Source organism: Vombatus ursinus, unplaced genomic scaffold, assembly GCF_900497805.2.
Source record: "Vombatus ursinus unplaced genomic scaffold, bare-nosed wombat genome assembly UNPS02004691.1, whole genome shotgun sequence".
NCBI classification, from domain to species: Eukaryota; Metazoa; Chordata; class Mammalia; order Diprotodontia; family Vombatidae; genus Vombatus; species Vombatus ursinus.
In genome coordinates, this window is record NW_020944469.1 from 6573878 (window position 1) to 6593893 (window position 20016).

The window sequence follows — 20016 nt, forward strand, 5'->3', positions numbered from 1 at the left end:
ACAGGAAGCCACTAGAATTTATTGAGTAGGGGGTAACTGAGGCAGTGTTCAGGGGAAGACAAACGGTCCAGTGGCCCAATTTTTCCAGAGCAGAGAGTACATGAGGGGAAGAAGAAACAGATAAAGATGGAAAGGTAGTAGTGGGGAGCCACTAATGGTTTCTGAGCAGTTAGAGTGGTCATACTTGTTTGTTTGTTTGTTTTTCTGTAAATAGTATTTTATTTTTTTCAATTACATGTAAAGACAGTTTTCAACATTCTTTTTTTTTTTTTAAGGCAATTGGGGTTAAGTGACTTGCCCAGGGTCACACAGCTAGTAAGCATCAATTGTATGATCTTAGGCCAGATTTGAACTCAGGTCTTCCTGACTTCAGGGCCAGTGCTCTTTCCACTGCGCCACCTAGCTGCCCCTCAACATTCATTTTTTATAAGATTTTGAGTTTCATATTTTTCTCCCTCCCTCCCAGCTCCCCTCCCCAAGATGGCAAGCAATCTGATATGTTATACATGTGAAATCATGTAAACATATTTACACATTAGTCATGGTGTGAAAGAAGAAAAAGAACAAAAGGGAAAAGTCACGAAAAACAAACAAAAAAAGAGAAAGTAGTATGCTTTGATCTGCATTCAGATTCTATAGTTCTTTCTCTGGATGTGGACATTTTCCATCAGGAGTCTTTTGGAATTGTCTTGGATCATTGTATTGATGAGAAGAGTTAAGTCTCTCATATTTGATCATCACAAAATGTTGCTACTACTGTGTCCAGTGTTCTCCTGGTTCTGCTCATTTCACTCAGCATCAGTTCATGTAAGTCTTTCCAGGTTTTTGGTTTTTTTTTAAGTCTGCCTGATCATTATTTCTTATAGCATAACAGTATTCCATTATATTCATTTACCACAACTTGTTCAGCCATTCCCCAATGGATGGGCATCCTCTCAATTTCCAATTCTTTGCCACCACAAAAAGAGCTGCTATAAATATTTTTGTACATGTAGGTCCTTTCCCCCTTCTTATGATCTCTTTGGGATACAGACCTAATAATAGCATTGCTGGATCAAAGGTATGAACAGTTTGGTTGTCCTTTGGGCATAGTTCCAAATCGCACTCCAGAATGGTTGCATCCAGTTTAAAACTCCACCAACAATGCATTAATGTCCCAATTTTCCCACATCTTCAGCATTTGTCACTTTCCTTTTTTCTCATATCAGCCAATTTGATAGGTGTGATGTGGTACCTCAGAGTTGTTTTAAGTTACATTTCTCTAATCAATAGTGATGTGGAGCATTTTTTTCATGTGACTATATGTGTGTGTATATACAATATACACACACACACATACATATAATTTCTTCATCTAAAAACTGCCTGTTCACATTCTTTGACCATTTATCAATTGGGGAATGACTTGTATTCTTATAAATTTGACTCAATTCTCTACATATTTGGGAAATGAGGCTTTTATCAGAAACAACGGCTGTAAAAATTGTCTCCCATCTTTCTGCTTTCCTTCTAATCTTGGTTGCATTGATTTTGTTTCTGCAAAACCTTTTTAATTTAATGTAATTTATTAATTTTGCATTTCATAATGTTCTGTCTCTCTTGTTTCATCATAAATTCTTCCCCTCTCTATATCTTTAACAGGTAAATTACTCCTTGCTCTCCTAATTTGCTTATGGTATCATCCTTTGTGTCTAAATCATGTACCCATTTTGACCTTATCTTGGTATACAGTATGAGTTGCTGGTCTATGCCTAGTTTCTGCCATACTATTTCCCAGTTTTCCCAGAAGTTTTTGTCAAAGAGTGAGTTCTCCTCCCAGAAGCTGGAGTCTTTGTGTTTATCAAACAGTAGATTACCATAGTCATTGACTACTGTGTCTTGCGTACCTAACCTACTCCACTGATCCACCACTCGTTCTTAGCCAGTACCAAGTAGTTTTGATGATTGCTGCTTTATAACACAATTTAAGATCTGGTACAGCTAGGCCACTTTCCCTTGCATTTCTCTTCATTAATTCCCTTAATATTCTGGGCCATTTGTTCTTCCAGATGAATTGTTACTGTTTTTTTCTAGCTCTATCAAACAATTCTTTGGTGTTTGATTGGTATGGCACTGAATAAGTAAATTAATTTAGGTAGAATTGTCATTTTTATTATATTAGCTTGGCCCACCCATGAGCAATTGGTATTTTTCCAATTGTTTAGATCTGACTTTATTTATCTGAAAAGTGTTTCGTAATTGTGTTCATATAGTTCCTGAGTTTGTCTTGGCAAGTAGACTCCCAAATACTTCCTATTGTCTACAGCTATTTTAAATGGAATTTCTCTTTCTATCTTTTGCAGCTGGGCTTTGTTGGTAATATATAGAAATGCTGATGATTTATTTGAGTTTATTTCATGTTCTGCGACTTTGCTAAAGTTGTTAATTATTTCAAGTAGTTTTTTAGTTGATTCTCTCGGATTCTCTAAGCATACCATCATATCATGGGGTCATACTTGTTAATTGAAGATTCAGCTCAAATCCTGCCTTCTGTAAGAGGCCTTTCCCAGCACCTCCTTCTCTCCCTCCCATCTCAGTAGAGGCTTCCTTATGGGATTACTTCCCATTCACCCTGCACATTGCTTGTATGCACATAATTGTTTATATGTTGCCTCTCCCAAGCAAGATGGCAGTTCTTTGAGGGCAGGGGCCATGTTCTTATTTTGGTACCCCCAGAACTTGGCATAGTACTTGGTACATAGCAGGTGTTTAATAAATGCTTGTAGCCTGATTAGGAGGTTTCATGATAGCCAAATTTGAATCATCAGATATCCTCTGGAAATTGCCCATAATCGAATCCAGACAGAGTTGTACTCAGGGGGCTCTGAATGAATGAGCTCTTATTAAGCATTTATTGTATACTTAACACTAGAGATAAAAAATAGAAAATCAAGGCAGTCCCTGCTCTCAAAGAACTCAAATCCTAATTAGTGGGAGGGGACAAATACATGTAGGAAGGCTCAAGGCTCAACTATAGGGTGAAGAGAGAGGCCCAGAGTCTTTAGGGAGCAGTGGTACAACAGATAGTAAAGCCTAGGGGTCTCCTATCTTACTAGAAAGACTGCAGTTTGCTCATTGAATTCATGTGAGCAATCATGTCTGTACTGAACCATAGAGGAGTGGATTTGAAAATCAGAACAGATTGGTGGCTGCAGGCTCCGTACCACTGGGGGATGAGAATGGGGGTGGGGAGGTAATATTTCAGCCAGAAGAGAGAATAGGGAAGGAGGCACTTGTGGGAAGGTTGGAGAGAAGGGGAGATTCCAGTGGGATCTGGGCAGGGGGATGGACTGGAGCAGAGGAAGCCTGGTATGTGTGGATCGCTGGTGCCTAGTGGAATGAGGAAGAGGGGGAAGGGAAGAGGGAAAGCCTCCTTTCAGTTATGATACAGAACACCTAAATTAACAAAAGTGGATTCTTTTGTGTTTCAGGATTAAAAATTCAAGTTCTGCTTCAAAAACACTGCCTACTATATGAAGATCACTGTGGTAGGAGTTGGGGAGGAGAGAAAGCTTAGCTAAGACACAGACCCTGCCTTATGGGGCTTACAGTCTAGAAAGTGATTTCAAATCATAAGAGCTCCGTTGATTTTACAAGAAGACAAGTAAAGAGAGATGCAGCGGAAAATTTGGCCTGTCAATAGGACTGCTTAAAACCTTCTTCAACAATATCTAAACAAACTGCAGAGAAATGATGGTACTATGACAGCTTGCAAATTCAAGACAGGGAAATATGAAGTGTTAAACCTTGGCTGAGACTAGATTCTGACTTCTAGACACAATTGCCTTCATTTATTCCAAAAGACAACTGATGTTAATGGCTCTTAGTGTCTTATTAACAGGGGCAGCTAAGTAGTGCAGTGAGTAGAGTGCTGGGTCTGAACTCAGGAAAACTTGCAAGCTGTGTGACCCTGAACAAGTCACTTAACCTCTGTTTGCCTCAGTTTCCTCAACTGTAAAATGGGGATTAAAAATAGTACTTTCCAGGGTCTACATCAAAGTGACATTGTGAATATTAAATGAAACAATATTTGCACAGTGCTCATTCCCTCCACTTCCCAATTAAAAAAAAAACACAATTGAAGAAACGGATTTCAAACCTGGCCTCAGATCTTTACTAGCCGTGTGACCTTGGGCAAGTCACTTAACCTCTCTTTACTTCATTTTCCTCGTCTGCAAAATATGCTTAAATCTTCACTCAGAGTTCATCAGCTCTTTAATGAGAGAATATTTGTAAAGCACTTAGTACAGTGCCTGGCACATTGTTGCTGTTATTTTTCTAACCTCTATATAAATGTCAGCTATTATTATTATTATTATTATTATTATTATTATTATCATCAGAAAAATAAGAAAAGTTGGCCTATGTCCCCAAAAAGGTGAGAAAGCAGAAAAGTACTGATCTGGTTCTAGCTATTGGCCTGTAGTGAGATCCTTGGCCTCTAGCTCTTACTACGCCACCATATAACTGAGCAAGTCATACTTTCCTCATCTATGAAAGGTTGGACTACAATGATGATTGCAAATGTTCCTTTCCAGGTCCCAATCATCAGATGTCTTCATGTACAGAAGAGAAAGGAAAAACTCAAGTGAATTGTCTATTTTCTGCCCTCCCAGATATTTTTGGGGTGGCTCTGTTAATTCTGGTGGTTCAAAGGTTAAGACTTTAAGAATCCTGATTCCTAAGCAAACATTTCTCACACTAGCTTGGAATTTGCAATTTGATGCATTTGGCAATCAAAGAGAGATAGAGGTAAACTTTTTTTTTTTTTAACATGGGAGCCTTCTCCCATAATGTTTCCAAAACCAGTGACAGTTAAGTCACAGTTCGCAGCTACAATAAGGCTCAGGGTTCTCAGTTGATGCAAATGGTGTGCCCAGCCCCATTCTGTTGGTTATGAGTGCCCAGAGGCACCTCCAACACAGAGGAAAAGGCACTGGGCCTAAAGTCAGAAAAAGGCTTAAATTCTTGATTTTGCTAACTCACTGTAAGAACTTGGGTAATGGACTTGAAAAATAGGATTAGTATTGGTATTACCCCCAAAATTAAATTGTCATAAGAATCAAGAGACAAGTACATGTCAAATTCTTTGTAACTGTATTGTTATATGAACGTTACCTGTTCTCATCACCAGGCGGCTGGTCACCAGGTGAGAAGCTATTTTGACCAAGGTATTTCATGCCATCGTGTTTGCTGAGGCATGGAGGGTTGCCCGCATCGATGAAATCACAAATCTTTTGAAATATTAAAATCTGAGTGAGAATTATTCTCACTTTCTGCACAGGGTTACTCTTCTCCATGCCATGCTAATTATCTTCATGGGCACCAATACCCTGGGGAGGCTTACTCTATGGTGCTGTGTGTATTAAGCATGTGAAGAGCTTTTTAAAGCACCTCTGAGGTTCATAATCCCCAACTACTCCCTGATATTTTCAAACAGAATTTTGTACTAACACTTCCTAAAGACAGCATCAGTAATTTTATTGATGTTAGGTGGGAATAATGAAAAAGAAAAAGAGCTCCAAACAAAGAGGACCACAGCTGTAAAAGTACACAATGGAGTTATTGAAATTAGAAGTCATGCAGGCAGAATGTTTTCATTTAAGAGTCAACCTGAAATTAAGCTAGAAGTCTACATGCCATCATCATTTAAGGATGGTGCTGACATAACATTGTTGTGAGAAGTGGGCAATGTCATATACCTGGCTTGGTAATGCAGTAACACTTGGTTAATTTGAACCTGACTGATTTGGAATTATTCTGATTGAGTCAGTTTATTTATGCTCTTTGAAAAATAGGTGGGGGCTACTCAAGACTGAAGGGGAAAGATACATTTTCTTAAAGGAACTGTTTCCAAATATCAACTTATAAACCAAAAAAAAAAACAAAAACTTAAAAAGAGTCAGCGTATGGATAACTTAAAATGGAAATTATTCTTGTTTCTTAGAATGGGTCCTTTACTTGGCTTTGTTCCATTTATTCTACAAATTTGCAGATAATAATGCTCCATTTATTAAAAATGTCCAATAGCTCTGACTTTGCATTAATTCTTTTCCCAAAATGTTGTGTCTCAAATCAAAACAAAAGTCCCTAAGTTGTCTGGCCACTTTCCTAGTCCTGGACCTTCTGCCTCTCCTAAAATAGTCTACAATCACATTAGCGTTTGGGGCTGTCATATGTCACTCTTAATTCATACCAAATTTGCAGTCTACCAAAAACCCTCAGATTTTTTTCAAATAAATTATAGTTTTACCATGCCCGTTTCATTTTGTATTTGTGAAGTTGGCATTTTTTTTTTAAATCTCAGTAAAATCTCAGCAGTTCCTACTAGATTTCATCTTATTCAGCTCAATGTTTTAGCTTGTCAAGGGCTTTTCAAATCCTTACTGTCATCTAAAATGTTGGGCATCCCTTCCAACTCTGCAACATTTGCACAACACATCACATTTGATAAGCATGTCATTTATGCTTTTATGAAAGTCATTGATGAAAATGATTTTTAAAAAACCCCATAGGGCCAAGCACAGTTCCCTGAGGCACTCTACTGAAGACCTTCCAAAGTGACATCAAGCCTTCAATAATTACTATGGGATGTTGCCATTCAATCTAGGCCAGATCCATCAAATTGTACTAGTTCACTGGCCTATGTATGCAAACTCCATTTTCTTTCCTTTTTTAAAAATTGGGACATTTTTAGTCCCATACCTAACAATTTTAGTCATACTTAGGTAATTGGAACCTGGCCAATGGTTACCCCATCCTCAGAGCATGTGGAACATGCTGGAGAGTCCTCTAGAATGGCCTGATGATGTGCGATGGAAGGGCCCTGCTCCCAGATTTGGGACATGCTCAGACACTCTAACTGATTTCTGTCATCTAACCACATGGTGAGGAGACAAACTTCTAATTGGCTGCTGAGCTAAAAATGGGGTGTATTCAAAAGGACATAACTGGACAAAACAAGTTTCTTGCTTTTTTCAGCCTTGCTGCGTTGGACTGAGAGAGACATACTGTAACCTGAGGAAGGAAAGAGGCCTCAGGCCCTCGCCATTCATTGCCCACATGTGGTATGTGAATATAGACCTTTTTACAGGTACTTTTTCCTGCTATTAGGTTATTATCATTATTAGGTAGTGGAGATGGCTATGGCCTTGAGAGCTTCAAAAGGTCAGAATGGCAAGCCACTGATCTAGGGATCAGAAGTCATGCCAGATTTTGAGACCAGCTAATATGGTAAGGAATAAAGTTTGGAGCAACCAGTTGACCTAGTATAGACTGAAGGCAGTTGAGAAGCTATAGCAACTCATTCATGCTATGCTGAATTCAGAAATGAACTTGAGTGGGGTTGGGTATGTCATATAGAAATTGCTTTAAGTGTAAGTCCACTCTCCTTCAGGACTGAGATAGTATAAAGAAGGATGTGTCCCCCCAGTTTTGGGGGGAATGTTTGTATTTTTCTTCTTGCTGAATCTTCTCAGTAAAAACACTAATTGAGATGACACTGGAGGGTCAGATTAATAGCAGTAGAGAAAGACGCCCCCGAGAAGTCTGAAGGGGCAGATACAGCCTTGCTCTATGGGACTTGACTCATGGGTGATAGTGGGAGTTGGAACAAGGATCCTCAGAGCTTACAAATGCTACACTTACACTACCCACTCTAGAGGTTTGTTGTGAGAAAAGGTTTTTTTCTTTTATTTGTAAAGTGTTTTCTAAATACATGCTTTTATGAGCCTGCAAGCTAATCAAGAGACTGGATGGTGCTTTATTCATCTATCTCCCACTGGACTTACTACAGTGCCTTCCACAGAGCATGTTCTGAAGAAATATCTCTTGGGTTAAAGTTAAATTGAATTGAATGTTAAGGTAGTTGGGTTATTTTTGATTCCGAGTTATTATTTCATGAGTATGAGGAACACCTGGGTTAGAAACTGCTGATATGTATCTGCAAGTCTGCATCATCGTCTTAGAGAGCTACCTGGCAAATGCATTAGAGACAGCATTTGAACCCTTCCTGACTCTGCCCAAAACACTATGCTTTCTTTCAAAGACAGTTTATAATCTCTAAATCATATGTAAACATTATGAGGCCCAATGATATCCATTCCCCCAAGAATGACAACTCATTTCAACCACCTATGAAAATGAAGATATTTGATAAAATTAACTTCTGAATTATGAATTGCAGAGGCAGAGCACTTCCTTCATTACTTGCTCATAAAGAGCAGAAGCCACAGCATCATCAGGCAGCAACGTAATGACATTAACATTAAGTCCTAATTAAACAACGAAGACATATACAATCTGCCAGCAAACCGCCCATCCAAGCAAAACACATTTCAATAAAATGTCATTTTATGTTACCCTTTAATTATTTGTGTTTGTATTAAACCCCAAACAAAGCAATGTTTCTATTGGTCAGTGAAAGTGACTTTGCTTTTTAATAAGGAACACATGAATGAAGGGAATGGTACTTGGTCTATGAAACATCTGTTCTTCCTTCACATATCATTATAGTTGTATTTGATTTTCCACACAGAAATTGTTTGCACCTGTCCTCAGCATTTTCCCCCAGCACATATTTACAGCATACCATTAACACTCACTGTTGATTTTCTCCGATAAACAACACTGGAGAAGTGTGGCTACTACTTATGGCAGAAGTAGATTTTACCCTTTGTCACTGTTGGGGGCAGTATTCACGTCCCTGCTCCTCAGGAGAAATCAGACTGACTTTAGACAACTCAATTCTAGGGTATACAGGTATATCAAGGGTACCTTGCAAGAAGACCACGATAGGATGTGACCGGTAAATACGAAGAAATCAGATATTTTCAAGAAAGAGAGAGTGTAACAGCTGGGGAATCAGAGAAGGACTTGTGTAGAAGGTGGCACCTGAAGTAGGCTTTGGCCTTAAGTATCCTCAAGTGACAGACTGCCAGTAGACAATTCAGTTCCCATCAACATGCATTTAAACATCTGCAACGCACAACAAAGTGTACTGGATGTTGGAGATACAAAGAGGAAAGAAAATTGGCCCTTTGCTTCCAGGGAGCTTGTACTCTATAGGTTTAAACAGCAGAAAGATGGTTGATTAGGCCTAGATTTCACTGTTGTTAACCAGACTCTGAGCTCACACAACTTCAAGGATGTGTTGCTGCAACGAGGTAGGGGCCAAAAGCTTAAAAGCCTTGGCAATAAGAAAACAACTACGATCATCCTGAGGTATGACCCTTGAACTCCCCTTGCATTGGGTGACCTTGGTTCTTAGGCCCTGGAGGGGGCCACATCAGTAGGTCCGGTTCAATTTGATTCAACTCATAATGACAGAGTCTGTGTGTACTGTACTGCCAGATGTATTAGGTGAAGTCAGAAGTAATGTGTCTGTCACTTCAGGGTTACAGCATAATCCTACTATGATTTCCTTAGGCAATTGATCTCCAAGTCTTCATTTATTCTGCAAGCAAAGAGGTGTTAATGCTCCCAATCAAGCCTTCTGAGAGGAATGAGGAGCTGTCTCTTTAAGAAAAGCAGGTCTGGTGGGCAGCCATATCATATCTACTTTCCATAACTCAGAGCGTCCAAGTGAATCATTCTGTACTCCGGTACACAAATACGGCAAAGCAGAAAAGCTCACAATAATGCTATTGAGCCTGGGACAAAACAAAGAAGATGGAATGTTTAGAAGCTAATGAAAAATTTTAAATGACATACATCTTTTTTTTTAAGAGTTAGAAGGGTAATATTGTGGAAAGAGAATTGGATTTGGAGTCCAAGGCCTTGGGTTCAAATGTTGACCCTGTTACTAGCTACCTTTGGGATGCAAGGACCAAATTCTAGTCTTCTGATCGTGGCAAAGACAAATACTACTGAAAGCATTCTAGACTCTGTGGCTGATGGAAACCAATCGAGCAGCAGGAGAAATAGCTAACTACATTCAGATCCTTTTAGTGCCTCTTCTGCGTCTGAATCGCAGCCACTTCATATGTCCACAATACTTCCATAAATCCCAAGACCTAATTCACAGGAGCTTAACGTGGCTTCTTGTTTATTTTGGTCAATGTTTTCCATTCCGTTTCGCTTCCACAGAGGGAAGCGAATCACTTATTCATGATATGTTGTGGGAGTCAACTGTATTTTTCTCCCAATGACCTTATCCACTGAATACATTCACCTCCTTCTCTCCCAAGAAGTTTTTCCCAAACCATCAGTCTCATTCCTGCAGGCCTTTAAGCACAGAAGGGTAGCAATTTCACCACCCTCCCCCCTGGCACCTTTTGCCCAGTGCTACCAGCTAAACAGAGAAAGCTGATTATAAAGGTTAAGAGCTTGCCTCGCTTCCCTTGATCCCTATCAGAATTAAATGTATGTCAACTGTGGGGAGCAGAGCAGGCAGTCACATTTGGAAGCTGGCATGATGGGGCCAGTGTGCAGTGAATTTCTGATCTTTGACGCCACTCTAAGGCAAGTATAATTTAGGAAATGTATGTCCAGGAAAAGAGAGGTACTAATCAGGTAGCGAGGACCAGGGTAACAGCAGGACAAGCCCAAGGAGGAAGGGAACAAGCATTTATTAATCACCTACTATGTGTCAGGCACTGTTCTGAGTGCTTTCCAAATATCATCTCATTTGGTCCTCACAATAAGCCTAGGAGGTAGATGTTATTATGATCCTCATTTTAAAAATGAGGAAACTGAGGCTGAGAAAGCTTAAATGTCTTGCTAAGAATCATACAGCTTATAAGTGTGTGATGCCAGACTTGAATTTGGGCATTTCTAAATCCAGGCCCGGTGCTCTGTCCACTGTGCCACCAGCTGTCTCTGGTGCTGTACTGGTAGGTACCCAGAGAAAGTTAAAACACAAGACTTGTTTGACGTGATGCAGCCTAAGTGAGCAGAACTGGGAAAACACATTACAAAGTGATCACAATCAGCACAAAAAAAGAAAGGCAACTTTGAAAGACTTCAGAACTCTGATCAATGCAAGGGCTAATCACAGTTTTAGAAGACTGAGGAGAATGCAGGTTTCCTACCTCTTGGCAGAGAGCTGGTGGCCTGCAGGTGCAGAATAGGACATGTATTTTCCGATACAAGCAATGTGTTTGTTTTGCTTGACTGTATTTATATAAGAAGAGAGTGCTTCAGCCCAAGGGCAGGGGGTGGGTGATGATAGTGATAGGAGGGAGGAAGAGAAAAAGAAAGAGAGAATGAGAAAGACACAGAGAGAATGAGAATGACAGAGAGAGAATGACAAAGAGAGAGAGAATCAACAAAACATTAAACGACGCACAAGAAAATGAAGTTTGTAAGGGAATACAAATAAGCAAAGCAGCCTTCTTATTGCCATGTTAAATTTCACATACATTTTAAAAAACTGCAGCTACCAGAAGTTCACATTTTCATATACACTTCTCTTTTCTGTTCTTTTCTATATAAGGCAGTGTTCCTGTTTGAACATGTTTGAGTTCAGAGTCAATTTTTTTGAAGAAAGAAAATTGAACAATCCAGAGGAAGGCTTTTAGTATACTGAGAAGATACTCTACAGAGAGACTCATGGGAGCTCCTGGACAAGGATGGTACAGGATGAAAAGATACAGATTGGGAGGGAGGGGGCGTGAACTGCATCAGGAAAGCCCATATCAATGAGCTCACGGTTTCATTTTTGGTACTGAAGCACAGCATTATTGAGAGTGGTCACGACTCAAAAAGAAGTACCATTGCTAAGCATTAAAGCCATTCTGGCTCTCTGTCCAACCTCTACTTAGAGATCTCTCATGAGAACAATTCCACCCACCTCCTGAAATTCCACCTGGAGTAGCCCCATACCACTTTGGGCCATAATGGAGACCACTTCAGAGCACTGCTCAAAAGAGGGAGCCCAGATTAATTGGGCCCTCCTATTTCCATCATGTTGATAACATACACCATTAATAATATTTTATATACAAAATCAAAATAAGTATTTCATGTACACATATGGAATACTTCTTTAATATTATTCTCCATACTCGATTTTATTTGCTCACCTGCTCTCTCTTGGAGAATGGTACTGACCAAAAGAAAAAAAAAGTCTTTTTGTTTCTGTCACACTATAATTTAATAAGCTCTTGGAGTACATATGGTAATATGTAATAATATTATATGTATAACATTATATATAGAGAGAACAAGTATGGTCCAGTATTGAGAATAATATCAAATAAGTATTTCATATATCAAAGGTCAGCTGCTAGAAGCCGAGTAAGCAAACAGTCACATTTGGGAGCTGGCGTGATGGGGCGAGAGTGCAATGAATTTTTGCAGCCTTACCAGGTAATTCTGATCTTTGAAGCCACTCCAAGACAAAGTAGAATTTAGGAAATGTATGTCGAGAAAAAGAGAGATGTTGGTGAGGTGCCCTTCTGTAGTGAGGCCCAGAGACACTTGGACAGCCCAAGTAGGAAAAGAATAAACATTTATGAAGTGCCTACTATGTGCCAAAAATTCCATCATGTGGATGAAAATAGGAGTATCAGATTACTATAGGCCTCTTCTTTTGAGCTGTTCTCTGAAGTGTTTTCTAGCACAACCCAAAGTGGTATGGGCGACTTCAGGAGGACGTTGGGATTCTTCTCCTGAGAGAACACACTAATGCAACAATACTGTTAATACAACCTGGATAGCAGTGTGCATCCCGTACAGGGTTCTCTATCAGAAAGGAGCCACAATCACCACTCTATCAGATCTCCCCTTCCCAACATAGCTTTGGATCATCCCCACAGTCACATCAGCAGTCCCCTCCTCCATGTAGTAGCCTAGTACTGCTTCTCCACCATGGTGTTCTTCTGGGGAGGGTCACAGTGGATACCTCCACATTGCACATATACCACAAGAGTCAATTAATTCCAAGTGTGACAGAAACAAAAAAAAAACTTGGTTTTGGTCAATACAAGCAACAGAAAGAGGCCGTTCTCCTATAGTGAGTAGGTGAGCAAATACAATGAAGTCAATCAGAGGAATTGCTAAGTTCTCCACAGGGAGAAGTTTCATTCCTACACGTCTTAATCTCTTCTCCAAGCCCAAGATTCCAGTCATGGCATGGACACCTGACTCCTGAGAGTGGAAGGCACATTATAATCCCACCCTCTGCCTTCTGGAAGTCCTCGTCCAGGTGGTGGCCAATGACTCCCACCTCTCTGCATTCCCTTTCTTAAGCATCAGGAAGAGATGTTACACCCATCGGACGGTCCCAATCGAATTCAGTCTTGGTTACATAATCATATAACTCTTCTCATGACTCCCTTTGGCCACGGGATCAAATTATGTATCTTGCCACTAGTTCTTGTGACTGAGCCCCACTGGTGAGGGGATTTACTTCTTAGTTCTAAATTGTTAATAGATATGTGCTTTAGCAAGTCCCTTCATCTCTTGGGCTTTAAGTTTCAACCTCTGTAAAACGATGGGATTGGACTAGGCCCTAGGTTTCCTTCCAGCTCAAAGTCCGATGCCTCATGCAAAGTGCTTCGTAAATGCTGTTTTTAACTTGATCTTGAACGGAACAATTATCTGGAACAATTTACACATAATTTGGAAGGTCTCCTGTAGGCCTAGGATTTGGGGATTCCTAGAGTGACACATGATTTCATTAACCTGGGCATAACAATTCCACAGAAAGATAAAAGAATACGATTTTTAAAGGATAGGGAGATAAAACAAATAAAAGGCATTTGCTAAAACATCCAGGACCTCAAATGTTGACATTTTAGCATCTGATCTTTTGTCAAAAATTCAATGACAGAGTATCAGAGTTGGAAGGGACCTCAGAGGACAAGAAAGTCCAACCTATACCTGAACACTCTGCTCTATAACACGCCTGACAAATGGTCGCTGAATGTCCACTGGACAACATTCTGAAAAAGGAAGCCACTTTCTCCTGAGGCCTCTCCAGGGCTCAGCGGACCAACTCTAATCTTCTTTCATGCTTGAAGACACTTACCATGTCTCTATCAATCTTCTCTTCTTCAGGCCAAACATTCTCAGTTGCTTCAAGTGATTCTCCTATGGCACTCCTGTGAGTTCCTTTAATATACTGGCTGTCCTCTTCTGGGTGGTGTCCATCTTATCAATACCTTTCCTAAAATACAGCACCTCCAACAGAACATCACTTTTTTCATATGTTGTGTGGCCAGAGCAGAGTGACTCTACAACCTCCTTATTTCTTGAAGCCTAAGATGATGTTAATATATCATACTGTCGACCTACTGAGCTTGCAAGTCCATTAAAATCCCCAAATCTTTTACAGATGAACTACTCTCTAGTCATACCTCCTCCATCTTGTACTTGGGTTCAAAAAAAAATCCACTTTATTACCAACTTCACATTTATCTAGACTTAATTTGATCTTAGTAGATATAGTACAAAATTCTAGCCTGTTGAGATCTTTTTGGATCCTTATTTGTAACTCATTATATTACCTTTCATTCCTATTTTTGTGTCATCTGCAAATTTCATAAGCATGCCATTTCAGTCACTAATAAAAAAATATCAAACACTATATGGTCAAACACAGATCGCTGGCTTACTTTGGTATAAATCCCCTTCCAAGTTGATGTTGAATCACTAATGACATTTCAATGGGTATAGATGATCCGTCAGTCCTGAATTCATCTACGTGTACTGCCATCTAGCCCCCATCTCTCCCTCTTGTCCACAAGAATAGAATGAGAGACTTGTCAAATGCTTCACTAAAACCTAGGTGAATTATACCTACAGTACTCTCCTCATTTACAAGTTTAATAGCTGTCAAAAAAAAGGGAAAATTAGGTTAATCTAGCATGACCTCTTCTTTTTTCAAAAAATAAGTTTATTTTTTTATTTTAATCTTTTTAAAAAAATTTGAGTTTGGAATTCTCCCCCTCCCTCACCCATTGAGAAGGCAAGAAATGCAATATCAACTATACATGTGAAATCATGTAAAATATATTTCCATATATTTCCATGTTGCAAAAAATATAAGGCAAGAAACATCAAGAAAGTGAAAAATGTATACCATGACCTGTTCTTGATGAAGCCAGGCAGGCTCTGACGACTGTTTCCATTTCTAGATGTTCACCAACCATCCCTTTAAAAACACATTCTAGAGTTTGGCCCCAAATCCAAGTCAAGCTTATCCACTTCTAGCTAGCTTGCTTTATGGTTTGCAAAGTGCTTTACAAATACTGTGTCATTTGATCCTCACAACCATCCTGGAAGGCAGCTGCAATTATCTTTCCCATTTTTATGTCATATACACCAGACTTATATACTCACACCAGAAGGAACAAAGCATAATCCTCATGCATAACATTTACTGAAATCCTTGTGAAGCCAAATTAGTAAACTAAGGGGACGATAAAGTCACCTCCTTTTTTGTGAAGGACAGTCAAAGGTCCTGAAAAGAGAGGTGCAAAGGAGACTTCATTTTGTGGCTCAGGTATGATTTGGAAGAGGGTTTTGGAATCTTTTTATTCTAGATTTCAATTTGATTCGTATTTTTCAAAAGTGTCTCTGTGCAAGGCACTGGGGTTCTGGAGACAAAATACAAATGTTGATGACTTTAAGGTGCTTATGTCCTCCTGGAGGAGATAAGTATATATACACAGGTGTGCATATACATATGTGTATATATAGACATATAAACAGAATAAATATGAAGAAAATAAATGTAAAGTAGTTAAATGTTAGGGAGTTGATAGGGAGAACATTAACAGCTGAAAGGATCAGGTAAAGCTTCATACAGAAGGTGGGCTTAGGGAAGAAAGACTCTATTAATAAGAGGTAAAGAGGTAGTTCATTCTGGGCATCAACAATAGCCAGGGCAAAGGCACAGAGATGGGAAGTGGATGATGTGTAAGGAATTCAGAGAAGGCCAGTTTGGCTGTATCAGTGCAGTAGAGGGAATAATGTACAATTAGGCTGGAAAGATAGGTTGGGATCAGGTTGTGAAGGGATTCAAAAGCTAAGTAAGGAGACTGTCATTTCCCAAAGTAACACAATGTCTTGTACACAGTAGTTGCTCAACAAATATTCATTGGATGATTGAGTGGCCTTATTTCTCAAAAACATGTCAATCTCAATAGACTTAAGCCAAAATCTGCTACCTATGTTGATAGGTTTTCACTTTGCTGCCAGTGATGGCAAAGTCAGTAGGAATCACACCCAGAAAAGATGGTATTTACCAGTTTTTGTGAACATTCAAAACTAAATGAGAGTGATTTTACCAAATTAGGTAAAGAAAGTTCAAACAGAGGTTCACCAATAAAAGTTGCCTACTGAATGATGAATTGTTTCAGCTCTACCACATGAAGACTATATACCAAGGCAGGGCTAGTGGTTGTGAGCTGTGCCAGAGTACAAATATCCATGCTGAAGGAAACCCTGATCCTTGAATTATACCTGAGGTGGAATGATTTACCCCAAGGCTCCTAATGGACATTACCCAGAAGGATTCTTTTGCTAACAACTAGTTTCCAGTAAACAAACAAACAAGGATAACAAACACCAGGCTACTCTCAACTTTAAGAGGTAGATAAAACCCAGCAGATATCTTGAGCATGAAGGAATTTATTTCTAGCTTTGCCTACCTACCCGGATCTTCAATGAACAAACAAATTCCTCAGGGATCCTGCCTGGCAGGAGAAGCAAGGGCTAAAACCACATGACATATTGACACCATTTCTCTAATCTCTAAAAGAATTCTTTGTTATTCTAACTGTGGAAAGACATACCAGGGATCACCTTGATATATGGTTCTTGAAGACTCTTGGACATCTTGGCTGTATCTGGTCCTCAGATTTATTTCAAATGCCTGCATTACAGGCATCTGGTGCTGGAAAAGAGATATTTGGGCATGAGACATTAGTTTTTAAGTAAAACGAGACTAAAGGAACAGTAGCAAAATTTGTGTTCTATAATATAACCTGTTATTAGGATTGTTATTTAGAATTATTTGGGAAGGCCCATTTTGGTACAGTTGAGAGTAGTAGGAAAAAATGTTAACTTCTCTTTAGAACTGGAAATCTCTCTCAAATAAATTCCACCACCCTCTTCCCCCTGCCCCCACACCAACAGAGTTTGAGGTCTTCAATGGAAGCATTTACCAGCATACATACACATACATGGGCATCTAGGTGGTACAGTGGATAGTGTGCGAGGCCTGGAGTCAGGAAGACCTGAGTTCAAATCAGGCCTCAGACACTTACTAGGTGTGTGACCCTGGGCAAGTTCCTTAACCTTGTTTGCCTCAGTTCCATTTCTGTAAAATGAGCTGGAAAAGGAAATGGCAAACCACTCTAGTATCTTTGCCTAGAAAACCCCAAATGGGGTCACAAAGGGTCAGATGTGATTAAACAACAAACACACGCAATACACACACACATATAAACATATATATGGGTATATATGTATACACACACACCACATATGTAAGCATATGGTGTTGTTCATTTCAGAAGTCTTTCAACAAATACAGACAGGTTTTTATATACATTCAAGCCAATTTTCTTCCCACATACCCAAATCCAGGAGTGAGTATTTTCTATTACAGTTTTCCTTTGAATAGACCTCCCATGCAGGCAACCAGTGTATGTGTGTGAAGATGGAAAGATGGAGAGATGGAGAGATGGAGAGATGGAGAGGGAGAGATTTGACCCTGTCAAGTTTCTAAGCCTCAATTGCCCAGGAGATTTACAGCACTTCTCTGATTGGTAGGCACCAGCCTCTATTAGGACAGAACCTGTAAATAAAGATAATGGTGGAATGCATAACAAATTCTGCTCCCCCCAAAAGCATAATTCCCGAAGCTAGAATTTCAGATTCATTCTCCCCTTCCTAGGCCTTAGGGCCAGATTTCAGGTGCTTCTGGGAGCAGTTACCTTAATAAGATCTGCCTACAAAGGCAGTAGAGAATCAGGTTTGAGGACTGAGGGTTCAACTAGGCTGAAAAGAAGTTGTAAACCTGGAGGCGTGTTACTTAGACACTTCATTGAAGGACAGTATTATAGAGCATCTAAGAGGAAATGGACCAGATGTGGAGAGGGATTGCCTATCATAGAAATATGACAAAAGGAGTATAAGCAAGACGATAGAGGCCCAAGTTTCCAAGAAGCAGCAAATCTCAGAGTCGGGGGCGAGAAACCTTAGAGGTCATCTACTCCAACCTGTACCTGAATAAGAATCCCCAGGATGCCAAAGCATCCAGGAACAAGGTTTAAAACTACATGCATGCAAGCCCCACCCCCCAATCCTTTCCACACAGCATTCCCAGTTCTTTCAGCCACCGTTCAGATGTCAGTTTCAGGGCCTCTCCCCATTTCAGTTGCTCTCCTCTGGCCAATCGCTGTGGCCTTCCTAAAATGTGGCACCTGGAATTGAGTGTAAAGTGCCTAATGTGGTCCGACCTGGCCAAAGTGCACTGGAATTATTGCCTCCTGCATTCTGGTTGCATTGTCTCATGATACAGGCTATGGTTTCATGAGGTTTTTTGGAAGTCACATCTAACTGTTGACTATGGCACTGGTAGCCTACTAAAATACTTAGATCATGTTTCCTCTGATGCACCTGCAGCATCCTTTTTCAGATGAATACATTATAAAAATGTTGCTTTTCTAACCCTAACTTGAACCCCTATATGTATATTATTCCTTGTGTACTTCTTTCAATGTTAATATTTCATAACATAGTAAATTGCCCAAGGCATGAATTTAATCCACAAAACACCTATGTGCAATACACTGTGATAGGTGGTGGAGATACAAAGATGAAAAAAGGCCCAGTTCTAACCCTCAAGGGTTATAATTATATTACATTATAATATGGGCATAGGGGAATTAAGAGACACAAAATAATAACTCACGCTTACATAGTCCTTCAACGCTCACAAAGAGTTTTCATTACAACAACCCTGCATTACTATGCCCATTTTTTTTTTTTTACAGATGAGGAGACTGAGGCTCAGAGGTGATATGCCACTTGCCCACAGTCACATGGCTAGGAAGCTTCTGAGGTGGGACGGGAACTTAGGTATTTTCATTCCAAGTTCGGCACTTTATCAACCACACCACACTACTACAAACAACGATGCACCTGTGAATTTGCTAATGTGTGTGTCTACATGGGTATAGAATCAGGGAACACTTCATGGAAGAGGAAACGATACTCACGTTGGTCTGGGAAGGAAAAAAAAAGATTTTAACAAGGGGATACTGGAGCGGGGAGGGAGTCCATTCTAGACATGGCGGCTGGCATGAGCCAAACATGGTGCATACAGGGCATGATGAGAGGCAGGCCAACTTGGCTGGAAAGGCAGACGGTGTTGGGAGCAAGTCACAGGTGGGGATTTTTAGTTCTATACCTTGGGTCTTAGGCTGCTAGTACCTTGTCCTGCCTTTATACCCCTTCGCGGTACAGGAAAGTGGGATGGGGGCAACAAAATCACCTCTCATTCCACCAACACACAACAATAAGCCACAGAAACACAAAAGAAGGAGCCAAGGGAGAAAATTACATACCTAGAAAAGGGGTAAGAGCCAGTAGGTTCCAGGGAAGAGAGCTGTGGAGGTGGAGGCAGAGGGCCTGGGCTTCCAGGCCACTCTGGGTGATCACCACTAACTATGGGCAAGTCCCTTCTCCTCCTTGGACCTCAGTTTCCTCCACTGTACAGTGAGAAAGGGTTGGACTCCATAGCCTCACATCTCAGTTTCTTCTCCTCTGCCTGTAGAACGGCTGCTCAGGCCCCACCCCTATCAGTGCCAATGACTCACACCTGGCAGCTATCAGTGGGGCAAGTGAGCAATCGACCCCTCCCCCATCCCTCCAGCAGCTCCAGCTTTCCCCTAGGCCACTTGTGCAACTTCCCTCCTCTCATCCCAACTTCTACCAGAAAACCAGCAATTCAACAAAGAGATGGACCAGGAGTGAAGCCAACATATCTCCGATTCCTGTTCTTTTTTGATACAGTTCTAC

At 40.2% G+C, this 20016-nt stretch overlaps 1 protein-coding gene across 1 annotated transcript in view; it reads right to left on the reverse strand.

The window, feature by feature from the left end:
• Positions 1-8386: 8386 nt before the first annotated feature.
• Positions 8387-20016, reverse strand: part of CHM (CHM, Rab escort protein 1) — a 207773-nt gene continuing 196143 nt past the window's right edge. Inside the window, exons 16-17 of the transcript XR_003567081.1 lie at positions 16782-16882; positions 8387-9689 (exon numbers count right to left, since the gene is read on the reverse strand). The gene's annotated coding sequence lies outside the window, so the exon portion shown is untranslated. The remainder of the gene's footprint in view (positions 9690-16781; positions 16883-20016) is intronic.